This window comes from Phascolarctos cinereus, unplaced genomic scaffold, assembly GCF_003287225.1.
Source record: "Phascolarctos cinereus isolate Bilbo 61053 unplaced genomic scaffold, phaCin_HiC Scaffold_5;HRSCAF=322, whole genome shotgun sequence".
Classification (NCBI taxonomy): Eukaryota; Metazoa; Chordata; class Mammalia; order Diprotodontia; family Phascolarctidae; genus Phascolarctos; species Phascolarctos cinereus.
In genome coordinates this window covers 231,383,124-231,394,200 of record NW_027555958.1, presented here as the reverse complement: position 1 = coordinate 231,394,200, position 11,077 = coordinate 231,383,124, and the positions used below count along the sequence as shown (strand labels likewise).

General features: G+C 47.4%; 2 pseudogenes across 1 annotated transcript in view; both read left to right on the top strand.

The window, feature by feature from the left end:
- Positions 1–6,373, top strand: part of LOC110204088 (DLA class II histocompatibility antigen, DR-1 beta chain-like) — a 212,349-nt pseudogene extending 205,976 nt beyond the window's left edge. Inside the window, exons 2-6 of the transcript XR_013487020.1 lie at positions 2,154–2,425; positions 4,150–4,425; positions 4,901–5,010; positions 5,473–5,496; positions 5,663–6,373. The product of XR_013487020.1 is annotated as a DLA class II histocompatibility antigen, DR-1 beta chain-like (transcript). The remainder of the gene's footprint in view (positions 1–2,153; positions 2,426–4,149; positions 4,426–4,900; positions 5,011–5,472; positions 5,497–5,662) is intronic.
- On the top strand, positions 6,043–10,788 carry LOC144457669 (calcium-binding and coiled-coil domain-containing protein 2-like; annotated as a pseudogene).
- Positions 10,789–11,077: the final 289 nt, after the last annotated feature.

Here is an 11,077-nt window from a genome sequence, read left to right as displayed (position 1 = left end):
AGTTTTCAGATAAGACAGATGGGTGCTTGGGATGTACAGCTGTGAGAAAACTCCTTGCCTCAGCCTCTGCATCTGCCCTTGTTCTGCTCAGCATAACCTCGGGCCTTAGTTAAGGGTGTCTAAGCAGCAGGCAGAGGTGGTCCAGCTTCCCAGCCATGCAGCGCTAGATTCAAACAATGAAATAAGGTTTTCTCTCAATTCACACAGCTGAATACAATTTTCTCACAAGACAGAAATTGGACTCTACCCACAATCGAATAGAAAGGGAACTGAGCTAGCTCCAGAACTGAGGCCCAAGATGGAGTCAGTGCAGTTCACCCAATTCCCACAATTCAGCACTTGCTGAGCTAATCTCCTCAGTTTCTTCCTAAATACAACCCTTTCTGCTTCCTGCCCACCATATGAGCAGACCCTTGTCACCTCTCACCCAGATTATTATGATGGCCTCCTAATCGCTCTCCCTGCCTCAAGTCTCTGTTCACTCCAGACCATCTGTCACACACCTAAAAATGTGTTTTTCCTTAATTGCAAATGTGACTAAATTCCTCCTCTCCTCAATAGTCAGCAATGGCTCCCTAGTGCTTCTGTGATCAGTTAGAACTTCTCTTTATTCCTTCACAATCTGGCTGGAACCTCATTTCATATGACAATCCTCCTCTTCCAGTACTCTGTGAGCCTTTTCCTTACACACCGCACCATCTCCCATCTCTGGGTCTTTGCCCCGGCCATCCCCCATTCCTGGAATACACTCCCTCCTTCCCTCTGCCTCATGGATCCTCTCTTCCTTGGAGGCCCAGCTCAAGCACCACTTTCTAGGTGAAGCCTTTCCTGATCCCCAAATGCCAGTGTCTTCCCTCCCTCCCTGTCTTCTCCTCATGTGGATTCAGGCTGCCTACACTTTTATGGACACTTGTCACTCCCATTTCAATGTAAAGCTGGGGATTGTTGCATTCTCTATATTTGTATTCCTAGCACCTAACAGGGCGCCTAGCACACAGTAAGCACTTAATAAATGCTTACTGATTGACTGACTCTCTTTGGGAAGTACACCATTCCAGAAAGAAGGAAAGACTGTTGAGTATAAAGAAAGCAAGGAATCCTTGAGTTGGGAGTGGGACAGAGGGCAGGCCAGGCATGGAGGCTGTTCACAGGTGTGGAGGTGGGAGATGAAATGCTGCATTTGGGGAGCTGCAAGAAGCTACTTTGACTGAAATATAAATTGTGTGTGACAGGGAATAACAGGAGATGCTGGAAAGGTAGGCTGGAGTCAGAGTGGGGAGGGCTCTACATGCCAAGATTAGGGTTTTGAAATTTCTCCAAGGGTCCATAGGGAGCCACTACACCTTCTTGAGGAGGTGAGTGAAGTGGTCAGACTTAGGCTTTCTAAAAAGCATTTTATCCTTGGTGGGGTGGATAGATAAATGATACGAATCAGTAAGTTAGCATTATTAAGTGCTTACTATGTGCCTGGCACTGTGCTGAGTGCTAGTTTACATATAACAATAAGTCATTTCCTGCCCTCAAAGAGCTTACATTCAGGAGGAGGAGGATGTAAGACATGGCCAGGAGGGGTGACTGGGGGAGGTAGCTGGGGTCCAGCAGTCACAGGAATGTGAGTAGAGCCTTGCATAGCACAGCACATCCATGCCCTTTTCAGTAGAGGGTAATATTGATTTGATTATTGTCCTCTGATGAAAGGGCAGAGAGGGGTGTGACCTCTAGGTTATGAAAGCCTGCTGAGGGTCTGTCACTTGCCCGGGTCTCCGCAGAGGGGCTGGGGAGGTGGATACAAAGACACACTGGAGGGATAAGGATCAGAGAATGGGTTAAACTGGGTGAGGAGGCCTTGGGGTGGTTGGTGGGTAAAATTTCCTGGGAGTGTTTGCAGCAGGCTGGGTGTGGTTGAGAGGCAGCTATGACGCAGCAGATAGACAGGTCTGGGAACCTGAAGGTCTGGGTTCTAGTTCTGCCTCCATTCTAGATTTGTGTCGTGTGACCTCTGAAAAGCCGCTCACAGTCTCTGGGCCTCAGAGGGGGTGGGGCTGAGCATGCGCAGGAAGGGCAGCCGGATGTGGCCATGTTCTCGTTGGTGAGGCCCAGGTTGAGGTGAGTGATTCGAGGGTGGTGTCCGTCAGGGCTGACCTTCCCCCCAGAGCACTTCACGGAGCAGATAAGCCGAGTGTTACTTCGAGAACGGGACGGAGCGCGTGCGGTTTGTGGAGAGATACATCCACAACCGGGAGGAGTACGTGCGCTTCGACAGCGACGTGGGGGAGTTTGTGGCGGTGACGGAGCTGGGACGGCCCATGCTGAGCGTTGGAACAGCCAGAAGGAGCTTCTGGAGGACGAACGGGCCCGGTGGACACTTTGTGCAGGCACAACTACGGGGTGTCTGAGCCCTTCTTAGTGCGCAGGAGCGGTGAGTGCGCCCGGGGAGGGGGAAGGGACCAGGGGAGCCCGGCAGGGACCCCGGGAGAGGGGGAGGGAGCGGGAGAGGGGCGGGCGCCCGGGGAGGGGGCAGAGCAGGGAGGGAAGAGAAGAGAAGGGGTGGAAGGAGCGCAGAGGAGGGAGGATGTGATGGGAGGGGCGTGGGGAGGAGGGGGGTCCACAGGAGCAGATGCAGGGACAGGGACCCCCAGAGCAGGGGAGAGACAAGGGGGAGCAGGGATGAAGGGAGGGGGAGGTGATGGATTGGGAGAGAGGAGGAAAGGAGGGGACCGAGAGGGGAGGAGCAGGGAGGGGAGAGGAGGGCAAGATTGGGGACAAAGGGGAGGTGAGGGGGAAGGAAGCAGAATGGGGGAAGCGACTGGGATGGAAGGAGAAAGGAGGAGGGATGAGAGGGAGAAGAGGTAGGGAAGTGACAGAGGGAGAAAAGGGCAACAGAGGTGATGGGGAGGAGTTAGGAGCAGAAAAAGTGGAGATGAGTGAAGGGGACAAGGGGAGGGGAGAGAGAGGAGGAGAAAGGGGAGAATGAATGATGGAGAAAGAGGGTAGGGACAGAGGGAAGATGTGCTGGAGAGGGAAGGGGGAGAAACCCTCTTCTAGCAGCATGGATTCTGATTCCTTGAGTCCTTTTTCCTCAGTCAAATTCAGGAGGTTTTACCTCCTCCAATTCTAATGGGGATAAATTACATAGGGAACAAGCCAAGCAAAAGTGGTTACTAGGCAGCTGCATAGCTCAGTGTAAAGAGTGCCAGGCCTGGAGTGAGGAAGACTCATCTTCCTGAGTTCAAATGTGGCTTCAGAAACTTCCTAGCTGTGTGACCCTGGACAAGTCACTTAACCTTGTTTGCCTAAGTTCCTCATCTGTAAAATAAGATGGAGAAGGAAATGGCAAACCCCTCCAGTATCTTTGCCAGAAAACCCCAAATGGGGTAACAAAGAGTTGGACATGATTAAAAAAATGCTGAACAACAAAATGGTTAATATAAAATGAAATCCCCCAAGTCCTCACTGCCCAGGTGTCATGAACCTTTTAAAATCTTAAATAAAACTATTCCTTTTTGTATCCCTTGAAACTAAGCTCAGCAGAGCCTCCCATGGTCTGCTCTCTCCTGTCTCAACCTTCCCTCCCTCCTTTCCCCCTCTCAGCCTTCTCTGATAACACAAACTCTTCCAACTGAGGCCTTATCACTGACGTTGTCTTTCTCCGTGGACTCAGAGATATTCCTGCTTTTCCCAGGAACTCTGGACTGGGTCAGGATGCTCAGATTTCTACTGGGCTTAGATGTTCTCCATAATTCCCCTGTTCAAAATTTCTTCAGTGGATTCATAATGTCTATTAATTTTTGATCTGGAAATCTTTCTCAAAATAGTTTATTATTACACCTATGTCTGCTTTTGGAAATAATCCATTAGAAAGTATCCATTTATAATAAGAAAACTTGCCTGCTAATTTCTTCCCATATCACTGAACCCTGATGAGCTGGGGCTGTGATAATGCAGCACCGTGGACTCCTGGGCCTACTTCCTACTGGTTCAGATTTCTAGTCTTAGGGGAGCTTAAGTGTCTACCAAGATGCCCATTTCTGGCCCTGGGGAGGAGAGGAGACCCTAAGCCTGCTTGTGGATCAGGTGACAGAGGGGGGCTGCACTAGGAAGACCTGCTCTGTCTCCCTCACTAGATCTTTCTTCTTTCTTCCAGTTGAGCCGAGGTGATTGTGTATCCATCAAAGATGGCTCCCCTGGGACACCACAACCTGCTTGTCTGCTCTGTCAGTGGTTTCTATCCTGGGGACATTGAGGTCAGGTGGTTCCTGAATGGGCAGGAGGAGACGGCTGGGGTTGTGTCCACAGGCCTGATCAGCAATGGAGACTGGACCTACCAGCTCCTGGTGATGCTGGAAATGACCCCCAAGCGTGGAGACGTCTACACCTGCCAAGTGGAGCACTCCAGCCTTCAGAAACCTGTTGTCTTGGACTGGAGTGAGATACTGCTCCCACCCTCCAGTTCTAACATTGCTCAGGACATGGAGCTAGCTCTGAGATCCCCTTAGTGTGTGTCCTGTGCCCTCTTTTCTTCTGGCCTGGGCTCATACAAACCCAGTGTGGTGCTACCCAGTCTCCCCCCTTTCCCCAGAACAGCCCCCTAATGGCAGTGCTAAACTAAGACCTATGGAGACCTAGAACCTGGTCAGCCTCCTCACTGGCCCCAGGTCTTGGAGCTGGCCTCCCCATCAGACTCTGTGATCGGCTTATAGACCCCTTCCCCTGGGTAGGGGGGCTGGACTTTGAGATGGATTCGTGTCAGTGTCCCCTGAAGAACTTTCATTTTTTGAGTCCTGAAAGGCCCTTTGCACATCCATCCCTTCCTTTCTTAGACAGCTCAGACCCATCTACTCCCCACGTGGGGCTGGCTCCTGGAGGGAAAGTTTTGATACTTGGTGTCTCTTCTCCCCAGAAGCACAGTCTGAATCTGCCCAGAGTAAGATGCTGAGTGGAGTCGGGGGCCTCATGCTGGGCCTGATCTTCTTTGGGGTGGCCTCTTTGTCTACAAGAGGAGTCAGAAAGGTGAGACACTCTGGGGAAAACCCTGAGGCCCTCCCTTCTGTGATCTCCAAGAGAAGGATATTTGATTGTGTCAGAAATCTGGCCCAGGTCAGAGGTGAAGGGGTGCTCTGGCTTTGGGTCACATTTTCCTTCCCTAGGAACTTATAGAAGGTGGTGAAGGGCCAGATCCCAGGGCTCCAGGGTCTTAGGGAATCCCATATTCACTAGTAGAGGCAGCCTTGAGAGGTCTCAGATTCTAGACTTTAGCCCCTCCCCTGCCCTTTCCCCTTCCCCCATCCACTCACATAGTTGTAGATGGATGGATAAAGCTTCAATTAAGTGCTTCCTCTGTGGTGTCCAGGTACTGGGCCAAGCAGTGGTGGGAGCCCCCCCATCCCACAGTACTCAGAACCTTGTTGCCTTTTGCTTCTGTGGCTCTAGAATTTACAAGGATTTGTATGTCTGTCTCTCTTCCTTTCCCAGGAAATCAGGGTTCACAACCAACAGGTAAGATCCTTCTACCTAGGTGGCATCAGGGTTCTCATAGATACAGCCTCTGCCCAGTGGGGCCTGAAGCTAAGAAGGGACTTGAGGGCCCTTAGTGGGAAGAAGTGGTTCCAGTGGCTTCAGACCCCTATGTAAACTTTATCTGACTGTTCTGTGTCCTCTGCAGGGCTCCTGAGCTGATCCCTGAGCCTGTGTCACCTGGAACAGTTGCGCCCCCTCAGTCTCCCTCTCATGTTTGGAGGCCCCCTGCTTCTGCCCAGATCTCCAGGAGCTTACCCCTACTGACCCCTTCCCTGGACTGGCTCCTTCCCTGTTCCTTTGACTCTGTTTGGACTCTTTGGCATTTCCCCAACAGAGCTTCAAAGACCCCCTCCACCCTTCTTTGTTTCTGTACCTTTTTTTAATCCATTTTTGTCCCTTGAGCCTTCACCCCAAGAATTAGAAGACTGAAAATCAGCTGGTGCTTGGTGACATGGAGACAAAGTGAAGGGAGCAGAGGGAGGAAAGTTCAGCACTTGGAATTTGTAGAATCTGTCAAAGTGTGCAATGCCTCCAGAGGTGCAGGTTGCAATCCAGCCACACCTTTTGATCCTGGGTGCCTCTTGTCTGTTTCCTCCCATAATTCCTGCACAGGTTGAGTAACCAGCATGCTGATGGCCTTCCTCTACATTTCCTGATGTTACATAGATACCACTGGCCGTCCCAGGCTGTCTGACCGCAAGTCCTTAGCTTTCCCTCTGTGATGGGCCCACCTCCTTCTGGTGACTTTCCTTCTATCACTTCTGTTCACTTCTTCTTTGACAATATGCTGTAGCCTATGCTTGCCTGTCATGTGCCCCTCCATTGCACTTTAAAAAATTAAAGTTTTAGTAATACATTTTGTGTTTATGTTATATTCATTGCTTAATATATACCTTCCTCCCATAGCTTTTCCTCATAAAAAAACTTTTACTCAAAAATTGCATAATAACCCTCACATTGATCACATATAACTGACAGTCTGTGCAACAGTACATACCGTAGTCTCCCCACTTCTTCCATGAAGTGTTTGTTTCCTCTTCTCTGTGGCCAAGCTTGGTAACTATGATTCCATAACATTCAGCATCATTCCCCCCGCCATTTTGTAGTCTTGGGTATGTTTCTTTCTTGGTTCTGCTCACACTATTCTGTGTCAGTTCATTGAAGTCTTCCCATGTCCCTTTGAATTTCTCATTTTCGTTGTTTCTTCTGTTACAACACAATCCCATCATGTTCGGGTGCCACAATTTGCTTAGTCCTTTCTCAGTTCATGGGCACCTACTTTGTTTCTCCCTTTTTGCTGCCACGAATATTCAAGATATTTTCCCCCACCTTTTACACCCTTGGCATATATGTTAAGCTGTGGGATCTCAGGGTCAAATGGTATGGAGATCTTGGCACTTTTGAGCATGATTCCAGCATTGTTTTTCATGACTGTTGTACCAGTCACAGCTCCACAAATAGGGCATCATCTACCTGTCTGTGTGTAGTCCTTCCCATTGGCCATTTTCATGTGTCATCACCTTGGAAGATTTGCTGGGGAAAAGGTGAAACCTCAGGTTTTTTTAACTTCCATTTCTCTCACTGTTAGTGATTTGGAGCAAACTTGAGAATTATTAATTTTCTTTGACCTCTTCTCTACAGGCCTTGTACATTGATGTTCGTTCCCTACATGTCTTGGATAATGGGCTTTTATCAGAGACATTTGATGCAAAGACATTTTTCCACATCAACAATTCTTTTAGCTGTTGATCTTGTTATGCAAAGGCCTCTCAGTTTCAGGTAATCAAAATAGTTTTCTCCTCTGGTTTTCCTCTAAGTCTTATTTAGTTAACAATTCTCCCTTTGGCCACAGTTATGAAATCTAATTCCAGACGTTTCCTGGACCTTTGGTAGAAGTCTGACGGAATCTCATCCCCTGAATTAGTGCTCTTTGGACTAAATAGAGGGAAATCAGTTGTTAAAATCACCATACCATTTGCCCATAATGCTTAGGATGAAATACTTTCTAAATGAATGATTTTTGCAGTCAGTTCATTGCCATGCAATGGGTGGGGCTGCCCAGAACTTACCTTTTCCTAATGAAGTTTATGGGAGGCCATTGTTGACCAGCAGCAGAAGTGTCAGGAGGGGTGGAAATGAGGATGCTGGGCCTCCTCTGCTCTTCATCCAAGTTGGGCTCTTCTCCCCTTTGGAGAGTGCAGACACCTGTCAGTGTCAGAGCAGTAAATGGGAGCTGGGGAGATGTGGGAGAGTGGCAGCTCCCTACAGGGCTGGTGGGGGATGAAAGCGCCAAGATCTCTCAGCTGCTTTTCCTCTTTGTACAGAAATTTCTGAGCAATATTTCAGTTTCCAGGTTCTCATAGATTCTATCCAATCCATTGAAATGTTTATCTTTTTCTTCTCCCGTAATGAACGTTTGGAAGGATGCAGACATTTGTTATTATTCCTGGCATCTAGGAGGCCAATCTCCTTTACCTGGGCTGATATGAATCTTATCTATGAAGTCATCATTTTTGGAAACAAAGATCTCAGGAATTTAGGGATATAAAGTATTGGAGAAAGCAATAAATGACACAGGGAAGCAAGGAACTAAATGTTTGTTAGGAGCCCTTGGGTCCCAAGGAAGTCCTGGTTAACCTCTAAGTAACCTGTCCCTTTGCAAGGGAACTGCTCCTGTAGCATATTCTTTGGTGAGAAAGCGGTAGACTATGGGTTCAAGGACTTCATTCTTTCCTTTGCTACATTTTCTAGCAACCAATGCCCTTTGATTATAGAGCATCGATCTAGAGTTGGAAGAGACCTCCAAGGCCAGCTGGTCTAAACCCTTCATTTTATAGATGAGGAGGGTGAAGCTCCATAAAATTAGTCAAATCAAATGAGTAAGCATTTTCAAGTGCCAGGCACCAGGCTAAGTGGTGAGGACACAAAGAAAGGCAGAAAATGGTCCTTGTTTTGAAGGCGTGCACAGTCTAAAAGTCAAACAGGATTTTATTTTTGTTCCTTTTTAAAATTAATTAATTTTTAGTTTTCAAAATTCACTTCCACAAGATGTTGAGTTCCAAATCTTTTTGTTCCTGTAGGTAGTAGAGCCACTGGAGTTTGTTGAATAGGAAATAACATGGTCTTACCTGCACATTTATTTTTTAATAATATTTATTTTATTCCAATTACATGGATAGTTTTCAACATTCATTTTTTAATAAGATTTTGAGTTACAAATTTTTCTCCCTCTCTCCTCACCCTCCCAAAACAGCAAGCAATCTATAGGTCATACATCTGCAGTCATGTAAAACATATTTCCACATTACTCATGTTTTGAAGGAAGAAACAGAACAAAAGGAAAAAAAAGCATGGAAAGGGCAAAGAAAGTAAAAGTAGTGCTTTGATGTGCACTTCAGCGTCTGTCAATTCTTTCTCTGGATGTGGATAGCATTTCCATCAAGAGTCTTTTGGAAACACCTGCACTTTAGAAAGAACAATTTGACATCTGAGTAGAGGGTGGCCCAGAGTGGGGAGAGGCTGAGGCAGGGAGACCCCTCAGCAGCCTATTGCAATGTTTCTGGCCTAAGGTGATGTTACATACACAGTGGATGACTGGAAAACTGTTGGTGCCCTCAGTAAGAATAATGGATTGGGGGTGGGGCGGGTGAAGAGTTCTCCCTGTGATGTTCCCCACCTCCCCACCCCCTGCCCTTGTTGGTGCTGCAACACAGCTGCTTGTGGCTGCTATTGCTGCTGTGGAAGCCCCCCCCCCACCGTGGAAGAGCCCCTGTCAGCCGTCCTGCTGCATCATTGCCATTTCTCTCAGATCATCTTTAACTATGTGGAGAAATTTTAGCTTCCCAGAGGACACATCACATGCTGTTACACCCTCACCCAGCATTTCATTCCCCACCATCAAAGACTGTTGGCATCTTTAGTGTAGGATGAAAGACAACTCAAGCATATGACATCTTTCTGGGGACGGCTTTGCCTGCCAGCCTTCACAGAGAATTGTCCTGGCAGCAGCAAGTGCAGTTTAAAGCCTCCTACTATCCAAGGATAACGGTGTTGTCTGGTGGGGGGGGGCAGTGTCCCTTTCCAGTTCCATCCAGAAAGTGAGGGGATGTTTAGTGGTCACCATTCAGGAGAGGTGGAGGAGATTGAGTAGCTCAACCAAGAACTGTGCCAACAGGGGCAGCTAGGTGCAGTGGGTAGAGCACTGCCCTGGATTCGGGAGACCTGAGTTCAAATCAGCCTCAGACCAAACACTTGACGCTTACTAGCTGTGTGACCCTGGGCAAGTCACTTAACCCCATTGCCCAGCCCCCCCCAAAAAAGAATAGAAGAACTGTGTCAACAGAACCAAGAGCTGAATGTGTTAGTCTCCAGAAACAGAATTCAGATGTGCATGGTGAACTCCAAAAGGCTCAGGACCTGCAGGAAAGATAGAATCTCTGACAGATGTCACTAAGACATTAGAGCAGAGGATCACTGTCCTCAATGAGGAGAATGAGGGTCTGAAAGAACATAAGAGCTGTTAGGAGACAGAACTAGCTTAGCTTAAAGTGCAGAACCAGCATGTGTCCTCAGAAAATGAGAAAATGGGCATCAGGCTGAAGACCAGCCTTGATCACCTCGATCAGCTTCAGGCACAGATTTCAGTTCTGGATAAGCTAGAATAATGGATACTTAAAATGATGTTCATTCTTGATTGCTAAAGAAAAATGGAATCTTCATGTGTTAAAAATAGTGGATTTGGGGGAAATTGTTATGAGACATAAGAGAAATTGTATGTCAATAACAAGTCTGGAAAACACTGAATGATAAAATTAAGAGACCTCTAAAAATTAAAAAAAAAAAGAAAACAATAAGAGTTCATCAGGCAAAGCACATAGCAGGACACACCAGGGCCAAGGCTACCCTTGATATTACCTTCAATAGGTTGAGAAGTGTGTATTAGAGGATACTACAGTAGTCCCAGGGGTATAAATAAAGACCTCTCCTGTAGTAGAGAAAATTAGGAATAGAGAAGGAAGAACAAACATGAGAGCTGCCCTGGAGATACATTTAGCAGCACCTAGTAGGGGGTCATGGGAGAGGAAGGATCAAAGATAATACCAGGATTTCCACAGGAGAGGCTGAGTGAATGGAGGTGGCTTTGACCAAGACTGTGAAATCACAAGTTATGTTGTCACATCTAAAAACATTGTTAGGAGCATACTGTGAGACAGGCACTCTGCTAAGCTGGGGAATATAAAGAAAGGCAAAAATCAGTCCCTGCTCTTGAGCACAGGGAAGGAGACAGTATGCAAACAGCTCAGTACAAAGGAGCTTTACAGAAAAAAATTGAAGATAACTTCAGAGAGCAGGCACCAAGGTGAAGGAAGACTTTGAAGGGCTTCTTGCAGAAGGTAGGACTTTAGCTGAGACTTGAAGGAAGGTAGAGAAGCTAGGAGAAGAATGTTTCCAGGCTTGAGGGATAGCCAGTGTAAACACCAGGATTGGGAAATGGAGTGTTATGGATCAAGAGTACATGAAGGGTAGTAAGGTACAAGAAAAGTGGAAAGGCAAGAAGAAG